This window comes from Monodon monoceros, unplaced genomic scaffold, assembly GCF_005190385.1.
Source record: "Monodon monoceros isolate NGI ecotype Baffin Bay Population unplaced genomic scaffold, NGI_Narwhal_1 Super_Scaffold_10, whole genome shotgun sequence".
Classification (NCBI taxonomy): Eukaryota; Metazoa; Chordata; class Mammalia; order Artiodactyla; family Monodontidae; genus Monodon; species Monodon monoceros.
The window spans coordinates 35,900,630-35,923,725 of NW_021703766.1; the positions used below are offsets into that span (position 1 = coordinate 35,900,630).

A 23,096-nucleotide genomic window follows, 5' to 3' on the forward strand; every position below is an offset into this window, starting at 1 on the left:
TAACTCATTGTTCATTAACTTGTTATTTTCTCTTTAGGGATACGTTGTAAATTCCAACACAAATAAGGCAGGAACTATAACTTTTGCTTTTCTTACTTGCTTTAAAACATCTCAAAATAATGATGACCTTGAGGTTTGTATGGATAGATTTTTAACAAATGCAAGCTCTCCCTCATACATTACTTTATTCAGTTCTAACTAAAACTCAGGAGTAGCTACAGTGGTGTTCTAGAGCCAGCCTGTCCCAGCTCCTGAGAGCTGATTGCTAAATTTTCAGAAATAAGCTTAATAGGATTAAATATTAAGTTATATAACTTATAATCACATAAATTATATTTGAAACAAAGGTAATAAAAACTTGACTCATACCCTAATTACTTTACCACAAATTCTATAAATCAGAGATTTTTTTCCACTACTAAGTAGCTATTATTAGCCTAACTTTAATTCTTTTTAATTTTAATTTTATATTATAATATAGTTGATTAACAATGTTTTCTTAGTTTCAGGTGTACAGCAGATTGATTCAGTTACACATATACATGTGTCTATTCTTTTTCAAATTATTTTCCCATTTAGGTTATTATAGAATATTGAGCAGAGTTCCCTGTGCTATAGAGCAGGTCCTTGTTGGTTATCTGTTTTAAATATAGCACTGTGTTCATGTCAATCCCAAACTCCCAATCTATCCCTCCTCCCCACCCTTCCCTCCGGTAACCGTAAGTTTGTTCTCTATGCCTGTGAGTCTGCTTCTGTTTTGTAAATAAGTTCATTTACATCTTTTTTTTTTTTTAGATTCTGCATGTACATGATATCATATGATATTTGTCTTTCTCTGTCTGACTTACTTCACTCAGTATGATAATCTCCATGTCCATCCATGTTGCCACAAATGGCATTATTTCATTCTTTTTAATGGCTGAGTAATACTCCATTATGTATGTACCACATCTTTTTTATCCATTCCTCTGTTGATGGACATTTAGGTTTCTTCCATGTCTTGGCTATTGTAAACAGCGCTGCAGTGAACTTTGGGATGCAAGTATACTTTCAAACCATGTTTTTCTCCGGATATATGCCCAGGCGTGGGATTGCTGGATCATATGATAGCTCGAATTTTAGTTTTTTAAGGAACGTTCATACTGTTCTCCATAGTGGCTATACCAATTTACATTCCCACCAACAGTGTGGGAGGGTTCCCTTTTCTCCACACCCTGTCCAACATTTATTGTTTGTAGATTTTTTTTGTTAATGGCCATTCTGACTGGTGTGAGGTAGTATCTCATTGTAGTTTTGATTTGCATTTCTCGAATAGCGATTTTGAGCATCTTTTCATGTGCCTCTTGGCCATCTGTATGTCTTGTTTGATGCCTACTTAACTCTTGTGCCCATTTTTTATTGGGTTGTTTGCTTTTTGATATTGAGCCACGTGAGCTGTTTGTAAATTTTGGAGATTAATCCCTTGTTGATCGCAAATATTTTCTCCCATTCTGTGGGTTGTCTTTTCATTTTGTTTATGGTTTCCTTTGCTGTGCTGAAGCTTTTCAGTTTAATTAGGTCCCAATTATTTATTTTTGTTTTTATTTCCATTACCCTATGAGACAGATCAAAAAATACATTGCTGCAACTTCTGTGAAAGAGGGTTCTGCCTGTGTTTTCCTCTAAGAATTTTATAGTATCTGGTCTTAAATTTAGGACTTTAATCCATTTTGAGTTTATTTTTGTGTATGGTGTTAAAGAATATTCTAATTATATTCTTTCACATGTAGCTGTCCAGTTTTCTAGAACCATCTACTGAAGAGACTGTCTTTCCCCCACTGTATCGTTTTGCCTCCTTTCTCATACATTAATTGACCATGGTTGTGTAGGTTTATTTCTGGGGTTTCTGTCCTGTTCCACTGATGTACATTTCTGTTTTTGTGCCAGTACCATTACTGTTTTGATGACTGTAGCTTTGTCATCAAAGCTACATTCCTCCAGCTCCATTTTTCTTTCCCAAGATTACTTTGGCTATTCAGGGTCTTTTGTGTCTCCACACATATTTTAAGATTTTTTATTCTAGTTCTATGAAAAATGGCATTGGTAATTTGATAGAGATTGCATTGAATATATAGACTGCCTTGGGTAGTATAGTCATTTTAATAATGTTGATTCTTCCAATCCAAGAACATGGTGGATCTCTCCATCTGTTTGTCATGTTCAGTTTCTTTCATCAGCGTCTTATAGTTTTCAGAGTATAGGTCCTTTGTCTCCTTAGGTAGGTTTATTCCTAGGTTTTTTTTGTGTGTGTGTGTGATGGGAAATAAGATTGTTTCTTTAATTCCTCTTTCTGACCTTTCATTGTTAGTATATAGAAATGCAACAGATTTATGTATATTAATTTTATATCCTGCAACTTTATCAAATTCATTGATGAACTCTAGTAGTTTTCTGGTAGCATCTTTAGGATTTTCTGTGTATAGTACCATGTCATCTGCAAACAGTGACAGTTTTATATTATTCTTCTTTTCCAATTTGGATTCCCTTTATTTCTTTTTTTTCTCTGATTGCCATGGCTAGGCCTTACAAAACTATATTGAATAAAAGTGGTGACAGTGGACATCCTTGTCTTGTTCCTGATCTTAGAGGAAATGTTTTCAGCTTTTCACCATTGAGTTTGAGGTTTGCTGTAGGTTTGTCATATATGGCCTTTATTATGTTGAGGTAGGTTCCCTCTATGCCCACTTTCTGAAGAGTTTTTATCACAAATGGGTGTTGAATTTTGTCAGAAGCTTTTTCTGCCTCTATTGAGATGTTATTATGATTTTTATTCTTCACTTTGTTAATATGGTGTATCACATTGATTGATTTGCCTATATTTAATAATCCTTGCATCCCTGAGGTAAATCCCACTTGATCATGGTATATGATCCTTTTCATGTACTGTTGGATTCTGTTTGCTAGTATTTTTTTGAGGATTTTTGCATCAGTGTTCATCAGTGATATTGGCTTGTAATTTTCTTTTTTTGTGATGTCTTTCTCTGGTTTTGGTATCATGATGATGGTGGCCTCATACAATGAGTTTGGCCTCATACAATGAGTTCCTTCCTCTGCAATTTTTTGGAAGAGTTTGAGAAGGATAGGTGTTAAGTCTTCTCTAAATGTTTGATAGGATTTGTCTGTGAAGCCATCTGGTCCTGGACTTTTGCTTGTTGGGAGTTTTTTAATCACAGTTTCAGTTTCAGTACTTGTGATTGGTCTGTTCATGTTTTATGTTTCTTCCTGGTTCGGTCTTGGGAGAATGTACCTTTCTAAGAATTTGTCCATTTCTTCAAGGTTGTCCATTTTATTGGCATATAGTCTCTTATGCTCCTTTGTATTTCTGTGGTGTCCATTGTAACTTCTCCTTATTCATTTCTAATTTTATTGGTTTGAGTCCTCTCCCTTTTTTTCTTGATGAGTCTGGCTAAAATTTTATCAATTTTGTTTATCTTTTCAAAGAACCAGCTTTTAGTTTCATTGATCTTTTCTATTGTTTTCTTCATTTCTATTTCATTTATTTCCGCTCTGATCTTTATGATTTCTTTCGTTTTGCTAGCTTTGGATTTTGTTCTTGTTTCTCTAGTTTCTTTAGGTGTAAAGTTAGGTTGTTTATTTGTGATCTTTCTTGTTTCCTGAGGTAAGATTGTGTTCTTATGAAGTTCCCTCTTAGAACTGCTTTTGCTACATCCCATAGGTTTTGTGTCTTTGTGCTTTCGTTTTCACTTGTCTCGAGATATTTTTTTATTTCCTGTCTGATTTCTTGAGTGATGCATTGGTTGTTTAGTAGCATATTGTTTAACTTCCACGTGTTTGTGTTTTTTTACAATTTTTTTCTTGTAGTTGATTTCTAATCTCATAGCTTTGAGGTCGAGAAAGATGCTTGACATGATTTCAGTTTCTTAAATTTACCAAGGCTCACTTTGTGGCTCAGCATGTGATAAATCCTGGAGAATGTTCCATGTGCACTTGAGAAGAATGTGTATTCTGCTACTTTTGGATGGAATGCTCTATAAATATCTATTAAGTCCATCTGCTCTAATGTGTCATTTAAGGCCCGTGTTTCCTTATTCATTTTCTGTCTGGATTATCTGTCCATTGATTAAAGTGGGGTGTTATATTACCTTACTATTACTGTGTTACTGTCAATTTCTCCTTTTATCTGTTAGTATTTGCCTTATGTATTGAGGTGTTCCTATGTTGGGTACATAAATATTTACAATTGTTATATCTTCTTCTAGGATTGATCCTTTGATCATTATGTAGTGTCCTTCTTTGTCTCTTGTAGCAGTCTTTATTTTAACATCCATTTTGTCTGATATGAGTATTGCTACTCCATCTTCCTTTTGATTTCCATTACCATGGAATACCTTTTTTGCATCCCCTCAATTTCAGTCTTTGTCTCTATCCCTAGATCTGATGTGGGTCTCTTATAGACAGTATGTCTCCAGGTCTTGTTTTGTATCCATTCAGCCAGTCTTTGTCTTTTGGTTGAAGAATTTAACTCATTTACATTTAAGGTAATAATCAATATGTATGTTCCTGTTATCATTTTCTTAATTGTTTTGGATTTGTTCTTGTATGTCTTTTTTCTTCCCCTTCCTCCTTTGTTCTCTTCTCTTGGGATTTGATGACTAACTTTATTTAGTGTTTTGTTTGGATTCCTTTCTCTCTTTGTTGTGTGTATCTATTGTAGATTTTCAGTTTGCATTTACCAAGAGATTTTGATATAGCAGTCTATATATAAACAAGATTGTTTTAAATTGCTAGTCTTTTAATTTCAAATGCATTTCCAGCATCCTGCATTTGTGCTCTCCTCATAGTTGCTGGTTTTGGTATCATATTTGTATGTAGATGATTCCTACCTTTACTTCATATTTGCCTCTTTACACGGTGCTCTCTTCCATTCCTAATTTTCTTGTTTCTAGTAGTAATCTTTTGTTTTCCACTTAGAGAATTAATTTTAGCATTTGTTGCAGAGCTTGTCTGGTGGTGCTGAATTCTCTTAGCTTTTGCTTGTCTGCAAATCTTTTGACTTCTCCATCAAATCTAAATGAGAGCCTTGCTGGGTAGAATGTTCTTGGTTGTAGGTTCTTACCTTTCATCACTTTAAATATATCATGCCTCTCCCTTCTGGCCTGCAGAGTTTCTGCTGAGAAATCATCCAGTAACCTTATGGGAGTTCCTTATAAGTTATTTGTTACTTTTCCCTTGTTGTTTTTAATATTTTTTCTGTCTTTAATTTTTGTCAATTTGATTACTGTGTGTCTCGGTTTGTTTCTCCTTGGGTTTATCCTGCCTGGCACTCTCTGTACTTCCTGGACTTGGGTGACTGTTTCCTTTCCCATGTTAGGGAAGTTTTCAGCTATTATGTCTTCAAATATTTTCTCAGGTTCTTTTTCTCTCTCTTTTCCTTCTGGGACCCATATAATGCGAATGTTGGTGCATTTAATGTCCCAGAGGTCTCTTAGACTGTCTTCATTTCTTTTAATTCTTTTTTTTTTAATTGGGGTATAGTTGTTTTACAGTGTTGTGTTAGTTTCTAATGTACAGCAAAGTGGAGTTCTCTGTGCTCTACAGTAGGTTCTTATTAGTTATCTATTTTATACATATTAGTGTATATATTTCAATCCCAGTCTCCCAATTCATCCCATCCCGAACCCCGAACCCCCCACTTTCCCCCCTTGGTGTCCATACATTTGTTCTCTACATCTGTGTCTCAATTTCTGCCCTGCAAACCGGTTCATCTGTACCATTTTTCTAGATTCCACATGTATGTGTTAATATTACAATATTTGTTTTTCCCTTTCTGACTTACTTCATTCTGTATAATATCTTTTTTCTTTATTCTGTTCTGTGACAGTGATTTTGTGATTTTGGTTTTTTCATGAGAAGGGGTGAGCTCACATTCTTCTACTCCACCACCTGAGGCCTTTCATTAGTGCCTTATATTTAGGTCAATTCATTTTTAGTTAATTTTTGTACATGATGTGAGTTAGAGATCCAGTTGACTTCTTTGCATGTTTGCAGTTACCCCAGCACCATCTATTGAAGAGACTGTTATTCCCCCATCAAATGGACTTAGCATCCTTGTCAGTTGTCCATGGATATTTGTGTTTATTTCTGTCTCAGTTCTGTTCCATTGGTCTATGTGTCTGTCCTTATGCCAGTACCATATTATGGTGTTTTTTGTTTTAATTGATATATAATTGACATATGACATTGTATTAGTTTTAGGTATACAACATAATGATTTCATATATATATATATATATATACACACACACACACACATTGTGAAGTGATTACAGCAATAAATTAATTTACATTTATCACCACACATAGTTACAATTTTTTCTCCTGTGATAAGAGCTTTTAAGATCTACTCTCTAAGCAACTTTCAGGTAAACAATACAATATTGTTAACTATAGTCACCATGCTGCACATTACATTCCCAGGACTTATTTATAATTGCAAGTTTATACCTTTTGAGCACCTTCATCCATTTCACACATCCCCCACCTCTTGCAACCACCAAACTGTTCTCTGTATCTCTGAGTTCAGCTTTCTTTTAGATTCCACATGTAAGTGAGATCATATGGTATTTGTCTTTCTCCATCTGACTTATTTCACGTAGCATAATGCCCTCGAGGTCCAACCATGTTGTTGGAAATGGCAGAAATTCCTTCTTTTTATAGCTGAAAAGTATTTTATTGTATATACAGTAAGTCTGCTACATATGAACCTTCAAGTTGCAAACTTTCAAAGATGCGAACGTGTGTTCGCATGTCCAGTCATGTAAGTTGGTTCGTGTGTTTGGCATACATTGTCATGTACATGCATCCTCTACAAGTGGTTGTGCTTTTGTGTACTCTACTGTACAGTACTGTATAGAGTACAGTAAGTAGTACAGTACCTTTATTTCAAGCCCAGGATGTCTGGAAGCAAACATAAAAGCAGTGGTGATGTAGCTGGTACTACTGAGAAGCACCAAGCGATATCAATGGAAACAAAAGTGAAAATAATTAAGAGAGTGGAGCTAGGCAAAAAGATGGTAGACATCACTCATTCTCATAACATGTATTGTTCAACCATTGGCACGATTCTAAAGAACAAGATCATAGAACATGTGACGTCTGCTGTGCCGATGATGTCGACAATAATATCAAAGAAGCATGGAAAAGTGATGGGGGAGATGGAGAAACTTCTCAGTATATGGATGCAGGATCAGCATCAGCGTCAAGTCCTGCTCAGCTTAATGCTGATTCAAGAGAAAGCAAAAAGCTTTTATGAAGACTTGAAGAAGAAACACAGTGAAGAATCAGAGGGCGCATCTTTTAATGCCAGCCATGGCTGGTTTAATCGGTTCAAGGCTAGAGACAACCTTCACAACATAAAAGTACCTTCACAACATAAAAGTAAGTGGTGAAGCAGCAAAAGCATGTATTTACCCAAGCAGGTTTTTAATGTCAATGAGACAGCACTGTACTGGAAGAGGATGCCAGATTGAAGTTACATCAGTAAGGAGGAAAAGTTGATGCCAGGCAAAAAGCAGCAAAGAATAGGCTAACTCTGTTGTTTGGTGGCAGTGCTTCTGGTGATATGCAGATGAAGCCTTTCTTAGTTTATCATTCAGAGAACCCAAGAGCCCTTTAAAACATAGCCAAGGGCTCTCTTCCTGTTGTGTGGAAGAGTATCCCCAAAGCCTGGCCTACACGGGCCATTTTCCAGGACTGGGTTTTCCACTACTTCATCCTGGAGGTAGAGAAATATTGCTTAGAGAAGGATGTCCCATTCAACATTCTTTTGCTACTCAACAGTTCTCCAGGCCAGCCCCTATTCATGGACTACTTTCATCCCAACATCAAAGTTGTGCATCTGCCACCGAATACTACGTCGCTCATCCAGCCTACGGACCAGGGAGTTAATAGCAACTTTCAAGAAATACTATTTATGTCACACTTTTAGTCAGGCAGTAAAGGCGAGTGATAAATCAGGAACAACCTTGCGACAGTTTTGGAAGGACTATAACATCTACAAGGCCATAAAAAACACTGACTTTTCTTGGCATGAGGTTAAGGCCATCACCATGAATGGGCTTTGGAAGAACCTTTGCCGGCAGTTTGTTCACGATTTTTGTGCATTTGAGAAGGTGGATGAGGAGTCCAAAGAGGTCTTCAGCAACTTAGTGAACGTCAGCAAGAAGCTGGAGCTAGATCTGCAAGAGGACAACTTCCCTGAACTCCTTGCTGTGCAACACAAGAAGCTTACTAATGAAGACCTGATAGAATTGGAGGCTCAGAGAAAGGACGAAGAGAGACAAGAGGAAGAAGAAGTAACTGAAGAACTGACGAGATTCACGACGGAGGTAACAGCAAGGGGATTTTCTTTATTTGAGGAGGAACTGTTAGTTTTTGAGGCACAGGACCTGAATGCAGAACGGTACACAATAGTTGTGCAGCCATTTAGAATGCAATCCAGTGCTACCATGTCATCTATGAGGAGAAAAAAGAGCTACTACTCAGACATCACTGGATCGTTTTTTCAAGAGGGTAGATCGAATTGAATCCAGCATGGAACCAGAACCTGTGCCATCAACATCAGGTGTGACTGAAATTGCAGCTTGCCCTCCATCTCCTTTTGCTGACGATCCTTTAGCTGTCCTATCTCCCACCTCCTCTCCCTCCTCCAGTCAGTAACTCTTCTTGCCTGTTCACTTGATGCCAGCCCCTGTGTGCCAGCTGTTGTACTGTACTACCGTACTTTTCAGGGTACTGCACTATAAGATTAAAAATGTTTTCTTTGTTTTTTATGTTATTATTGTGTGAAAATTACTATAAACTTATTACAGTACAGTACTGTTTAGCTGATTGTGTTAGTTGGGTACCTAGGCTAACTTTGTTGGGCTTATACAGTCGTGCTCTCAGACGGAACTCATTTGTATGTAGGGGACTTACTATAATAAATATTGGTGTGTAATTATTTTCCCTTTTTGTCTTTATCTGACTTTCGTATCAGGATAATTTTGGCCTCATAGAATGAATTATAAAGTGTTCCCTCATCTTCTGTTTTCTGAAAGAGTTTGAGAATATGGTGCTAATTCTTCTTTAAATACTAATTTAAATCCAGAAAAGCTATCTGCTTGGATTTCTTAGTTGTGAAATTTTTGATTAATGATTCAATCTTTTTACTCGTTATAGATCTGTTGAGATTTTCTACCTCTTCTTGAGTCGGATTGGTAATTTGTGTGTTTCTAAGAATTTGTCCATTTCATCTAGATTATCTGATTTCTTGGCATTACAGTTTTTTAAACTATTCTCTTATACTGCTTATTTCTTTAAAGGCAGCAATTATGTACCCACTTTCATTCCTGATGTTAGTGATTTGCATCTTTGCTCTTTTTCCTTTTTCAGTCTAGCTACAGGTTTGTAAATTCTTTCGATGTTTTCAAAATAGCAACTTTTAGTTTTATTGATTCTCTTTTCTATCCTCTCTTCTTTATCTACACCGTAGTTATTACTATTTTCTTTCTTTTTCTTGCTTTAGGTTTAGTTCACTTTTTTTCTAATTCCTCAAGGTATATACTTAATTCATTGATTTCAGATCTTTCTTACTTTTTAATGTAGGCATTAAATTTACAGCTATTTCAAGCGATTAAAAGCCATGGAGGAACCTTAAATGCATATTACTAAGTGAAAGAAGCCAATCAGAAAAGGCTACATATTGTACAGTTCCAATTATATGGCATTCTGGAAAAGGCAAAACTATAGGAGACAGTAAAAAAGATCAGTGATTGCCAGGATTGGGGGATGGAGGGATGAATTGGCAGAGCACCAAGGATTATTAGGACAGTGAAAATACGCTGTATGATATCATAATGATGGCTACATGTCATTATACATTTGTCGAAACTCATAGAATGTACACCAAGACTGAACCCCAATGTAAACTATGGGCTTTGGGTAATTATGGTGTGTAGGATCATCAAGTGTCACAAATGTACCACTCTAAAGGGAGATGTTGATAATGGGGGAGGCTATGAACGTGTGAGGGCAAGAGATATATTAACTATATCTTCCCCTCGATTTTGCTGTGAACCTGAAACTACTCTTTTTTAAAAAGTCTCAATTTAAACAAACAAACAAATAAATAAATAACTTACAGATATAATTACCTCTGAGCCCTGCTTTCACTGTATCCCATAACTTTGAATATGTTGTCTTTTTATTTTCATTCATCTCATTAACTGTTTTCTAATTTCCCTTTTGGTTCTTCTTTGACCCATTAATTATTTGCAAGTATGTCATTTAATTTTCATGTATTTGTGAATATTTGTTTCATTCTGAAACAAATTGAATTCTAGCTTCATTTCATTGCAGCCAGAGAATATACTATGTATGATTTCAGTTTTATTAAATTTATTGAGACTTGTTTTGTGGAATAACTTTTGATCAACCCTGGAGAGTGTTCCATGTGCACCTGAGGGGAATGTACATTCTGCTGTTGTTGATCAGTGTTTTATACATGTCAATTAGGTCTAGTCGGCTTTTTAGTGTTAAGTACTCTATTTTCTTTTTAATCTTCTGTCTAGATGTTCTGCATTACAGAAAGTGGGGTATTGAAGTCTCCAAATATTATTGTAGAACTCTGTTTCTCCTTTCAGTTCTGTGAGTGATTGATTCATATACTTTGAGGCTCTGCTTTTTGGTGTATATATGCTTACATTTGTTATATCTTCTTGATGAATTGACCCTTTTGTCAATATATAATGTCCTTTTTTGTCTCTTGCCAGTCTTTTTTTACTTAAAGTTTATTTTCTCTGATACTAAGGTGGCATCCCCAGCTCACTTTGGTTACTATTTGCATGGAATATCTTTTTCAGTTCTTTCACTTTCAACCTATTTGTGGCTTTGGATCTACATTGTGTCTCTTGTAAATACCTTATAAATAGACCTCTTTTTTTTTTAATCCATTCTGCCAGTCTCTGCCTTTTGATTGGAGAGTTTAATCCATGAAGAAATGTCCTCATTTCTTTCTTTTTTGTTAGTTGACTTGTAGTGAACTATTTTGCTTCCCTTCTCATATTCTTCTGCATATATTTTGTAAATTTTGTGTGTTTGTGTTACCATGGGGATTACATTTAAGAACCTAAGACTTCCCTGGAGGTCCATTGGTTAAGACTTTGCCTTCCAAAGCAGGGGGTGTGGGTTTGATCCCTGGTCAAGGAGTTAAGATCCCACATGCCTTGAAGCCAAAAAAACAAAAACATGAAACAGGAGCAATATTGTAACAAATTCAATAAAGACTTTAAAAGACTTTAAGACTTAACCTCTTGGTACCTGTTTCTTCTTCTGTTAAATGGGGGAAATAGTATAGGATAATAACACAATAGGGGTTTTATGAAGTTTAAAGGAGATAATACAAGTATAAAACTTATAACAATGTTTTGAACATAGTAAACACTCAATTCTACCATTCAGGATGGCCATTATCAAAAAATCTAGAAACAGTAAATGCAGGAAAGAGTGTGGTAAAAAGGGAACCCTCCTGCACTGTTGGTGTGAATGTAAACTGATAGAACCATTATGGAGAACAGTATGGAGGTTCCTTAAAAAACTAAAAGCAGAACTACCATATGACCCAGCAGTCCCACTACTGGGCATGTACCCTAAGAAAATCATAATTCAAAAAGAGACATGTACCACAATGGTCATTGCAGCACTGTTTACAATAGCCAGGACATGGAAGCAACCTAAGTGTCCATCGACAGATGAATGGATAAAGAAGATGTGGTATATATATACAGTAGAATATTACTCCACCATAAAAAGAAACAAAATTGAGTTACTTGTAGTGAAGTGGATGGACCTAGAGTCTGTCGTACAGAGTGAAGTAAGTCAGAAAGAGAAAAACAAATACCGTATGCTAACACATATATATGAAATCTAAAAAAAAATTAAAAAGGTACTGATGAACCTAATGGCAGGGCAGGAATAAAGACGTAGACATAGAGAATGGACTTGAGGACACGGGGAGGGGGAAGGGTAAGCTGGGACGAAGTGAGAGAGTGGCATGGACATATATACACTACCAAATGTAAGGTAGATAGCAAGTGGGAAGCAGCCACATAGCACCAGAGAGATCAGCTCGGTGCTTTGTGACCGCCTGGAGGGGTGGGATAGGGAGGGTGGGAGGGAGAGAGACGCAAGAGGGAAAAGATATGGGAACATATGTATATGTATAACTGATTCACTTTGTTATAAAGCAGAAACTAACACACCATTGTAAAGCAATTATAGCCCAATAAAGATGTTAAAAAAAGAAACAAACTATACTCTGCCCTTAGTGGAAGCGATCTCATTAGAATGTCATATGTGGAATCTAGCCTTTTCATTTTATGGATGGAAAAACTGAAGTGGCCAAGCGCCTTAGTAACTGAACAGTCTTAAAAGCAAAATCTTTCCCATTCCTAATCTGTTGTCCTTTCTACTACCTCCAGACATGTCTGTGTCAAATGAAAAAAATACACAACATAAGAGTTGAGAATTATGTTTTATTTGGCAGACAAAACTAAGGACTTAAGCCTGGGACACAGAATCTCAGATAGCTCTGAGGGACTGGTCTGGAGAGGTAAGGGAGGAGCCAGGATATATAGGAGTTTTTGCAACAAAGATCAGGTAATCAGAACTTCAAAAGATTACTGTTAATTAAAGAAAACCAGATATCCCAAGTTAGAGAACCTAGAACTTTTCTCTGTATGGGAAGATGCAAGAGTCTGGGGTCACTGAAATCATTCCTTTGCTATGCACCTCAGCTATCTGGGGCCAGTATCCTGTGCTTTCTCATCCTGAGTCTCCTCAGGGCTGGGCCATGGGAGGCAGCTGCAGCTGCTGACTGCTAGATGGCAGGCATCTTGTTTCCTTCCTGAGTTCCCTCAGGGCTCACCATCCAGGCGACTGTAATGTGATGGCTGCAACATCCTTTGCTGACTGATATGGCAGGCAATATATTTTTTTCATTGATGTCTACATATTCTGAGAATTCTTTAGAACAGATTTCATCATGTGCATTTTGATTCTGATATCTGCCCAAATTTAAAATACTGGATTGTTAGCATTTAAATAAAGCTTTTGGTTACAGTGGTTGAGAGTCCGCCTGCTGATGCAGGGGACACGGGTTCGTGCCCCGGTCCGGGAAGATCCCACATGCCATGGAGCGCTTGGGCCCGTGAGCCATGGCCGCTGAGCCTGCGCGTCTGGAGCCTGTGCACCGCAACGGGAGAGGCCACACAGTGAGAGGCCCGTGTACCGCAAAAAATAATAATAATAAAGCTTTTGAGTATAAAGATTTAATTCTTAAATAATGAAAGTAATTTTATTTGTACTGTCATTTTATGCTTCCTTATTCTTATCAAAATTAGAGTTTGAGCCATTTTGCACTTTTTGCTTAAGTATGGATTTTCATGTTTAAATACATTTCTGTTTTTTTATGTTAAGACCTTATTTCAGAGGCAGGATTATATTGATGGAAAGAGACTAGCAGCTACCTTCCCTAATGTATGGGATGGACGTTAATAAATATATAAAGCAAAAAAATAGGATTTTGTTTCAGCTTCTTGTTTATTTTTGGAATTCAAATTATAGGTTTGACTTAGCTGGCAACTTGTCTTACTTAATAAGTTAATTTGTCTTTTTCTGCTCTTTTACCAACATGGTGTCAAATAATGTATGGTTTGATTTTTAAAGATATATTCAAAAGTTTTACAGCGTTATTAATAGGAATATTTATTCATTTTATATGATACATAAACATAATAGAAAAATTACACTATATCCATATATAGTTAAGTAACCATACAGTGTTTGTCAGACTCACAGACATACAAAAGAAACTTATGGTTACCAGAGAGTGGGTGTTGAGGGAGGGGTAAATTAGGAGCTTGGGATTAACAGATACACACTTTATATAAAAATACCTTATACAAAAAAGATAAACAAAAAGGTCCTACTGTAGCACAGGTACAAGATATTCAATATCTTGTAGTAACCTATAGTGGAAAAAAATCTGAACAAGGATATAATATATATATTCTTTGCTGTACACCAGAAACTAATACAACATTGTATATCCACTATACTTCAATTTAAAAAAAGGAAAAAGGAAGGAAGGAGTTTTGGGTAAGGCAAATTAAAAGAATTATAATTTTAGAGCACATTTGATAATTAGTATAATATTCATAGAGCTTAGATTCAGTCATAAGAATCTTGAGAATAATCTAATCCAACCTTCTCTTCACCCTCTTCCCAGCTTCCGAAAGTAAAATAAACAAGGCATTGCCACATAGAATATTTAGGAGACATTTCTACCATCCTTTACCCACTGATGAGTGGGCTGATTTGGGCCTCTTCACCTGTTACCTCTTCACTCACTAAAACAGTTGGCTTTTACCTCTATCCACATAATAGAGCAGGAGGATCTCAGAACAGGAAGTTGAATAAATACATCATTAGTTTGCTTTATATCCTTAATTAGGAAAAGAATTATTAAAACTTAGTAGTCAAAGAATCAGTGTATTCAACAAAGCAGAAAAGCATCAGTAGATGGTATCCTGGAGACATTATTGAAACCTGATGGATATTTAGGTGCTAAAATGACAATGAAAAATATTTTATCATTTCAAAAAGAACAGTTATTAGACTTGCAAGAGAAAAAGAAGTCATCATGAAAGTTCTATTTCATGACCAGCTACTCACAAAGCCTAAACCTATGTTAAAACAAATTCAGTTAACTTTCTATATCCTTGACCCCACCTCAAAATTTCCAGCATTACCAGGTCTGTTAGGAACCAGCAGCATCTTATTAAAGAATTACAATATTTCCGTTCTGATCATGTTCATATTCCTTCACAATATGTGTTTCTTACCACTGAATTCTGCTAAGGCCCTGGCACTCTGTAGACTCATCTTTAATCACCTAAGTATATTAATATATATTTATATGAGCGCAACTTGAAAGTCAACCTGGATGCTATTTAAAATCTGAAGAAAAATAAGCAAACTTATATATGTATTCATAAATCTGCAGTTTATGTTATTTAAAAATGAATATTTTGAAGAAAGTAAATTTGTACTTTCCAGATGATAAGGTGACATGTTCTTCTTTTCCTGTGTGTGTATATGTGTGCTTTATAGCACCTGTTTCTTATTGTCACAATTTGGTTCATGAGCATTTAAAAAAAAAAGGAATCAAACATTTCCATGCATGCCCCCTATTTTTTATACTATTCATCATTTATTTTAAAAGTCTGAATTTTATTTCCCCAAAGAATCTAATCTGGCTGCTATAATGTAATCATTTTTATATCATATTCAATGTATTTCTGTTCCAATAATGTCTCTTACATTAAGGATGTGTTTTTCGGGAAAATATTAAGTGATATACTTCATATACAGTAAGTCCCCTACATACGAACGAGTTCCATTCCAAGAAGGCATTATTCATAAGTCTAATATGTTCGTAAGTCCAACAAAGTTAGCCTAGGTACCCAACTAACACAATCGGCTATATACTACTGTACTGTAATAGGTTTATAATACTTTTCACACCAATAATTATATAAAAACAAACAAAAAATAAACATTTTTAATCTTACAGTACAGTACCTTGAAAAGTACAGTACTACAGTACAACAGCTGGCATACAGGGGCTGGCATTGAGTGAACAAGAAGAGTTACTGACTGGAGGAGGGAGAGGAGCTGGGAGATGGTAGAGCTGAAGGATCCTCAGCAAAAGGAGACAGACGGCAAGCTGCAATTTCACTCACGCCTGACATTGATAGAATGCATGTTCACATCTTTGAAAGTTCACAACTTGAAGGTTCGTGTAGGGGACTTACTGTATTATAGTGGAAGTGAACAGGAGATTTTTTTTTAGTATGTGTATTTCCAATTTTATATTAATAATGAATAACAAAAAATTTAGAATATATGAATACATTTTCTGTCATATGTCTCGCATGTCTCTTGACAAATGTAATGGAAAAGCTGTTACTTCTACCTATATTCTGGGTCCATTTTGGCAAGAAATGCAGTTTTAGAAACTCTTTATAGATATCTTTCAGCATTGGGTCCCACATTTTAAAAGTTAAAGAAAGCCTTGAATTCTGTTTAGAACCTTCTGCCATTAATTAGTTATGTGACTTGTAATATTTATATCTTGTGTATGCTATAGCCATCCATGAGTAAATTTTCCAGATGGTGGAAGGAGTCATTTTGACTTATTCCCCATTTGAGCTGTCATGATGTGTTCTACTCTATAATTCAGAAATCACTGATTTATTTTTATTGTTGAACTCAGAGTTCCAGGTTATAGATCAAAATATTTAGCCATCTACTTACAGTTTTTTTCCCCCATCTGTGGAGTAACATTCGTCAAATCCTAAATTATTGCTTTCATTTTTCATGATCAACTGTTTCAGTGTTTCCTGCTGGAAGCATTACAGTGAGTCCTGGAAGTGAGCACTCTGAAGAAAAAGCCCTCTATTCTTCTGGGAGTTACGCTTTTTTACCCTCTTGCCCACCTACCTACACAGAGTATACCACTGTCCTAAGTACACACAGCATACCACAAGTGATAGAAGGAGTATATAGGGATAATATACTCCTTTATGATTGTTTACTGCTGTGTCATTTTCCCCAGGTTATTTTCCCCACATTTCATTCTCACAGTGACCCCTTTCCGTGGCCAAATTATGTTCCTATTGATCATTTTACAGATAAAGATAAATAATATAAGAGAAATTGAGTTTCTTTTCTGAAAATGATGGATCATTCAGTAGGTGGTGTGAGACAACTGGATATATCCATCTGTTTAAAAGTCATAACTCACATCATAAGCTAAAATAAATTCCAGGTGAATCTAAGACTTCAAAGTAAAAGTAATGTCCCAAAGTACTGTGAATTGGAAAAGCCTTACTAAGTTGTTAGCAATACCTAGAAGCTGTAAAAGAAAGTGTTAGTAAATCACAGACAAAATAATAATTTTCTTAATGTTAAAAGGATTCCTACAAATTAGCAGCAGGACAAAAAGAAAGACCAACAAAGAGTGTTCTGCCCATGTTCTCTTCCAGGAGTTTTTTGGTTTCAGGTCTTACATTTAGGTCTTTAATCCATTTTGAGTTTGTTTTTATAAATGGTGTGAGGAAATATTCTAATCTTGTTCTTTTATATATAGCTGTCCAGTTTTCCCATTACCACTTACTGGAGAGACTTTTTTTTTCCATTGTATATTCTTACATTCTTTGTCGTAGATTAATTGACCATAGATAGGTGGGTTTATTTCTGGGTTCTCTATTCTGTTCCATTGATCTGTGTGTCTTTTTATTGTGCACTATCATGCTATTTTGATTACTGTAGCTTTAAAGTATAGTCTGAAGTCAGGAAGTGTGATGCCTCCACCTTTCTTCTTTTTTCTCAAGATTGCTTTGGTAATTCAGGGTCTTTTGTGGTTCCATATGAATTTTAGGATTATTTGTTCTAGTTCTGTGAAAAATGTCATGGGTATTTTGACAGGGATTGTGTTAACTCTGTAGATTGCTTTGGGTAGTATGGATATCTTAATATTAATTCTTCCAGTCTAAGTGCACAAGGCGTGATAGGGATATGGAATTAAGAGACACAAACTACTATGTGTAAAATAATTAATCAACAAAGATATATTGTACAGCACAGGAAAATAGAGCCTTTTTTTGGCAATAACTTTAAATGGAGTAAAATCTATAAAAATAATCACTGTTGTACACCTGAAATTAATATAATATTGTAAATCCACTATGCTTCAATTTTAGAAAGACAAACACCATAATTAGTAAGAAAACTAAAACCACAATGAAATACCATTTTCATTAATCAGAGTGGCAAAAATCAAAATATTTGATAATTTGCTTATTGGTGCAACCTTTCTGGCAAAGTTTTTCAAAGTGTGGTCCAAAGTATGGATCCCAAGGGGTGGGGAGAGGTTTTCTTGCAACTCTTTCAGGGGGTCCACAAGATCAAAATTACCTTCATAAGAACACTGAGATATTATTTGCCTTTTTCACCCTGTTGACTCTGATGATGATATGAAAGCAGTGGTGTGTGAAACTGCTGCCATTTGGCACAAATCAAAACAGTGGCACCAAACTTTATTACCATTCATTGTATTCTTCACCACCATATACTCACAGTATTAAAATAAAGAAGAAAGAGAAAGAAAAAGAAAATAAGAAAAATAGTTTCTCTTAAGAGTGTTTATTGATGAAGCAAAAAATATTAATTTTATTAGATCTCAACCCTTGACTACACACCTTTTTAATACTCTGTCAGGAAACAAGACGTATGCATAAAACACTTCTGCACAGAGTATGGTGGTCGTCTTAATGAAAAACACTGGTGTGATTGAGTTGCAAACTGAACTAACTCCTTTTTTTTTTTAATGTAATACCATTTTCACCATTTTTTGCTTGAAAAACAACTGACAGACAAACTATGGTTTTTCAGGCTTGGGGATTTGGTAGCCATTTTCTCTACAATGAACAAAGTGAGCTTGAGACGTCAAGAAAACAACTGATGGGAAGGTGCCAATGATAAAATTTGATCTTTCAAGCAAAAATTGGAATTTGGGAAAACTTTTTATCTGCTACCATGAGCTGACAGCTTTTCAGTACCTAAAGACTTTTGATGAGATTGGTGATGATATTAACGAATCTGAATTTTTTATATTGTGTAATGAAATCTTTCAGCATTTGCAAAATCTACATAACTCAATAAAACACTGTTTTCTAAATGTTTAATGTGTGATTTTACAAAGTTATACATTGGTTAAACACCCATTCAAAGTGCAAGATGGACTACTGGATTTTAATTAACAGAGTAAGAAATGTTCATTGAAACAGGTTTAGATTCTTCATCGCAAGAAATTTTTAAGAAATTGTCACTTGTTGAGTTTTGATCGTAGCATGGAAGAATATTAGAGTTATCTGAAAAGGCTGTTAAAATACTTCCTCCAACTACATATTTTCATATTTGTCAACCAAAACAACAGATTGAATACAAAAGCAGTATGGAATTCCAGGTTTTCTCTGCTAGGCCAGATAATCCCATTCTTCTCACAAAATGTCTTTGTTTTGGAAAACAGTTATTTTTCATGAAAATATTAGTTATGCTTATATGTGATATATTTATGGTTTGTATTTTCACTTAAATATATAAATATTTCTTAGTCTTAATTTCAAGTTAATACCCATAGAAATACCCACAGATATTACCCACATAAACAAAGCTTTTTGGGGTCCTCAGTCTTTAAGAGTATAAAGGATTCTTGAGACTAGTTTGAAAACTGCTCCTCTATGGAGATTAAAATAAAAATTTTAATTATGTACAATCATTGCATCAGTAATTTCCATTTTAGGAATTTATACTATAATCTCTCGAATATGAGATATTATATGTGCAAAGTTATTCATTGTTGGATTTTTTTGATTACCAGAAGATTGGAAACAACTCAGTGTTTGTTCATCAGTAGAGAATTGGCTATATTGAGATATACCCATAAAATGTAATACTGTATACTATATATGAGGCAGATATAAATTTATCACTGTGGAATGCTCTCAAAGATATATTAAATCAAAAGCTGAAGGTACCAAAAAGTGTGTAGTGTACACTACAATTGTACTAAATTGTATATAGTATATGTGTATGCATAGCCTGTGTGGTGAAGGATACACAAGAAAAACTGCTATGGTGGTTGCCACTGTGGAGGGGAGCTGGGGACAAGAGTAGGAAAAAGACATTTCTGAAAACCTGAATACTTCTTGAGCAGTCCTAAAAAATACAGAAGTACCTGTTCCCCAAATCCTAATATTTTTTAAATATTTTTCAGTATTTTTTTCCCCAAAAGTACATGTCTAATTACTTATTAGGAGTTAAGCCAGGTTAAAAATCTAAATCTAACTGATCTTAGTCCTACCTTCTTACCATTACATTAAAATCTCCATACACTCTCATGGAGTGGCAAGACGTTCACCAAAAACAATTATTTTATGTAGTAGTACTTGTTTCGCTGCCATAATGAGTTGACCTGCCCAAGAGGTACAAAAATTTGCAAAAGGTGACTTGGATTCAGTCTCAAGAGGCTGGAGCAAGATACATACTGAGTCCTAAATGAATAGTAGAATTTGATTAGCAAAAGAAGTTTGTCTTTAATGGAGGTGCATGATTAAGACAGAAATAGGGTACGTGTAGCACCCCCTGGTGTCAGTGGAAGACCAGCGTTTCAACCAGAGGGCTTCAACCAGAGGGCTTATGAAAATATGCATTGCTGTGCCCTACCCTTAGAGGTTCTGATTCATTAGATCTGGACAGAGGCATAAGAATCGACATTTCTAACAAGTTCCCAGGTGATGCTGAGGCTGTGGGACTGGGAACCACACTTTGAGAATCACTGCATTAGAGAAATTGTGGTTTACAGAGTTGATGGGTAATCTGGGGCCAGAACAATGAGCTGTAATTTGCTTAAGCAATACCACAGGTCATTTAATTTCATGAGACTGAAAATGTTATGAATGTTTAAGAGGAAACATAATATAAATGTATATCTTCTTCTTTGTCCTCTGCTTAATTAAAAACAGAAAAATTATTATACCAAAATTCATTATAATCCATTTTTATGAAGACTTTACTTTAGTGTTCTCTTGATTTTAAAATTAAAATTTTTCAGAAAATCAGTTTGACTCATTAAATCTATCTCATTAAAATTATCTGTTTTAGAAGAGAATTTCTTTTGAAATTTGGCTAAGGTTAACATCAGATGGAAATTAACATGTGTTTAGTGTGTACTTTAGTCTCTACTGGTCCGCCATTCAAAAGGCCAAATTTTATACTGCATTTTATGAAATGAGTTAATGTGCCATTCCTTCTGTCACAGTTTCTGTTGAGCCTTTGAGAAGGAATTTTAGCCTTTAAGAAAACTCGAGATATATAATGGGCTGAAGTCCTGAGGAGAAGGCAGTCCAAAGTTAATAATTCCTGGGACTTCTTTAAGGAATGTGTGCCAAGTTCACAGACTGGTACCTCTGTCAGCATGACATTCCTCTTAGTCTCATTGTTTTTCAGAGAATTTGCTTATTACTAGTTCCTAGCCTTGTGCCTCTGGCTCATGTGAAACTGATTTTTCTGAAACTACTTCCTTCTGTAGGTATAATAACTTATTGGAAAAGTAAAAGATTCCTGTAGTCCGAGGTTAAAAAAAAAAAAAAGATACGCAGATTGTAAAAGACAAAGGCTATAAAAATATTCTAGGGACTTCCCTGGTGGCACAGTGGTTAAGATTCCACCTGCCAATGCAGGGGACCACCGGTTCGAGCCCTGGTCCGGGAAGATCCCACATGCCACAGAGCAACTAAGCCCGTGTGCCACAACTGCTTATCCTGCTCTCTACAGCCCATGAGCCACAACTGCTGAGGCTGCGAGCCACAACTACTGAGCCTGCATGCCACAACTACTGAAGCCCACGTGCCTAGAGCCCGTGCTCCACAACAAGAGAAGCCACCGCAATGAGAAGCCCGCACACCGCTACTAAGAGTAGCCCCAATCACTGCAACTAGAGAAAGCCCACGCACAGCAACGAAGACCCAATGCAGCCAAAAATAAAAATAAATAAATAAATAAATAAATTTATTTAAAAGAAAAAACCTATAAAAAAATTTTTTTTAAAAAGAAAATATTCTAGATTAAAGAAGGCTAAAAATAACGACTACATGTAATTCCTACTCCTAGACTGGATCCTGTGTTAGAGGGGCAAAAATGCTACAAATGACATTATTACGTCAATGGACAAAATTAGAATATAGTACAATAGGTAAAAGTATCTGTGTGAATTGATAGTTGTACTGTGGTTAAGAGAATATCTCTATTCCTAGGAAATACACACTCAAGTATTTAGGGGTAAAGGGCTATAATGTATATAATTATGGTTCAGAAAAAATCTGATTTCACAGATCAAATAAATGGGGTAAATTGTTAATAGGTCAATCTGGTTAAAGTGTTTACAGGAATTCTTTTACTATGTTTATTATTGCAATTTTAAGTTTATTTACAAATAAAAAGTTTTTTTAAAAAACATGCAGAAAAGTGTAACGTAAGATTTAAAAGTTTGTTGCCTTTAAGAGAGAAAATTTCCTTTGCGTGTGAAGTGGGGCTCTCAGAAAGCTTTTCTGCCACTTACCCTAAACATCAAAAAAATAGCACTTAGAGTCAGCACAAGGAGCACATTCTCTGATAGAGTTCTAGATTTCTGTGACCATATCTATAAAATATTACTGATAATTCCTACTAAAAGGCATGATTATGATGTTGTGACGTGAGTTAGTTATATGTTTAACAGAAGGTTATTTGCCAGCATTAAATATCAGCCAAGTCATGGTCAAAATAATTGTGGGAAATAGGAAACTACTCGGAAGAAAGAAAAGTGTACATCAGAATCTAATCTGAGTATTTTGCCATTGGGGTAAAAATGAAGGGCGAGACTTAGTAATTGCTCTTCTGATTAGTCCCACATTAATTGCAGTAAAATGGTTTGGCTTTTAATGAAGTCTGTGATATTGCTAGAGTCTGTTTATAAATCACATTTTGCATTTAATTCTCTCTTGGCTAGCTCCTTTTTTTTTTTAAAACTATGATATATGTTTATGCCCTTGGAAAGCCTTCTCCTTTCCAAGTATTCCTGCCTAGAGTTGCTGTTTCTCTGTCTCTCAACTTTTCACAGTAGTCCAAATGTATATACTGTCATATTACATGTATTCTCTGTACTCTCCATTATTAATTCAACTATTTTATTTAATGTTATACTCCTCTAAGCGTTCGTCATCACAAAGAATATTAACCGTGAGGATCATAAGTAATTAAACTATGAAATTAAATGAAAGAAATTCATTTTTCACTGTGCTGTGCCTTTTACTTTTCCATGCTGAGGTCACCTTCCATTGGCTAGATTTTCATCCCACACAGCCTGAATTTTTTTTTTCTTTGTGCATACATTA

The 23,096-nt window shown here is 35.4% G+C and overlaps 1 protein-coding gene across 1 annotated transcript in view; it reads left to right on the forward strand.

Moving 5' to 3' along the window:
- The window catches only part of ITFG1 (integrin alpha FG-GAP repeat containing 1), a 242,593-nt gene that overhangs the window by 93,771 nt on the left and 125,726 nt on the right, over positions 1-23,096 (forward strand). The gene's annotated exons all lie outside the window — the stretch shown is intronic.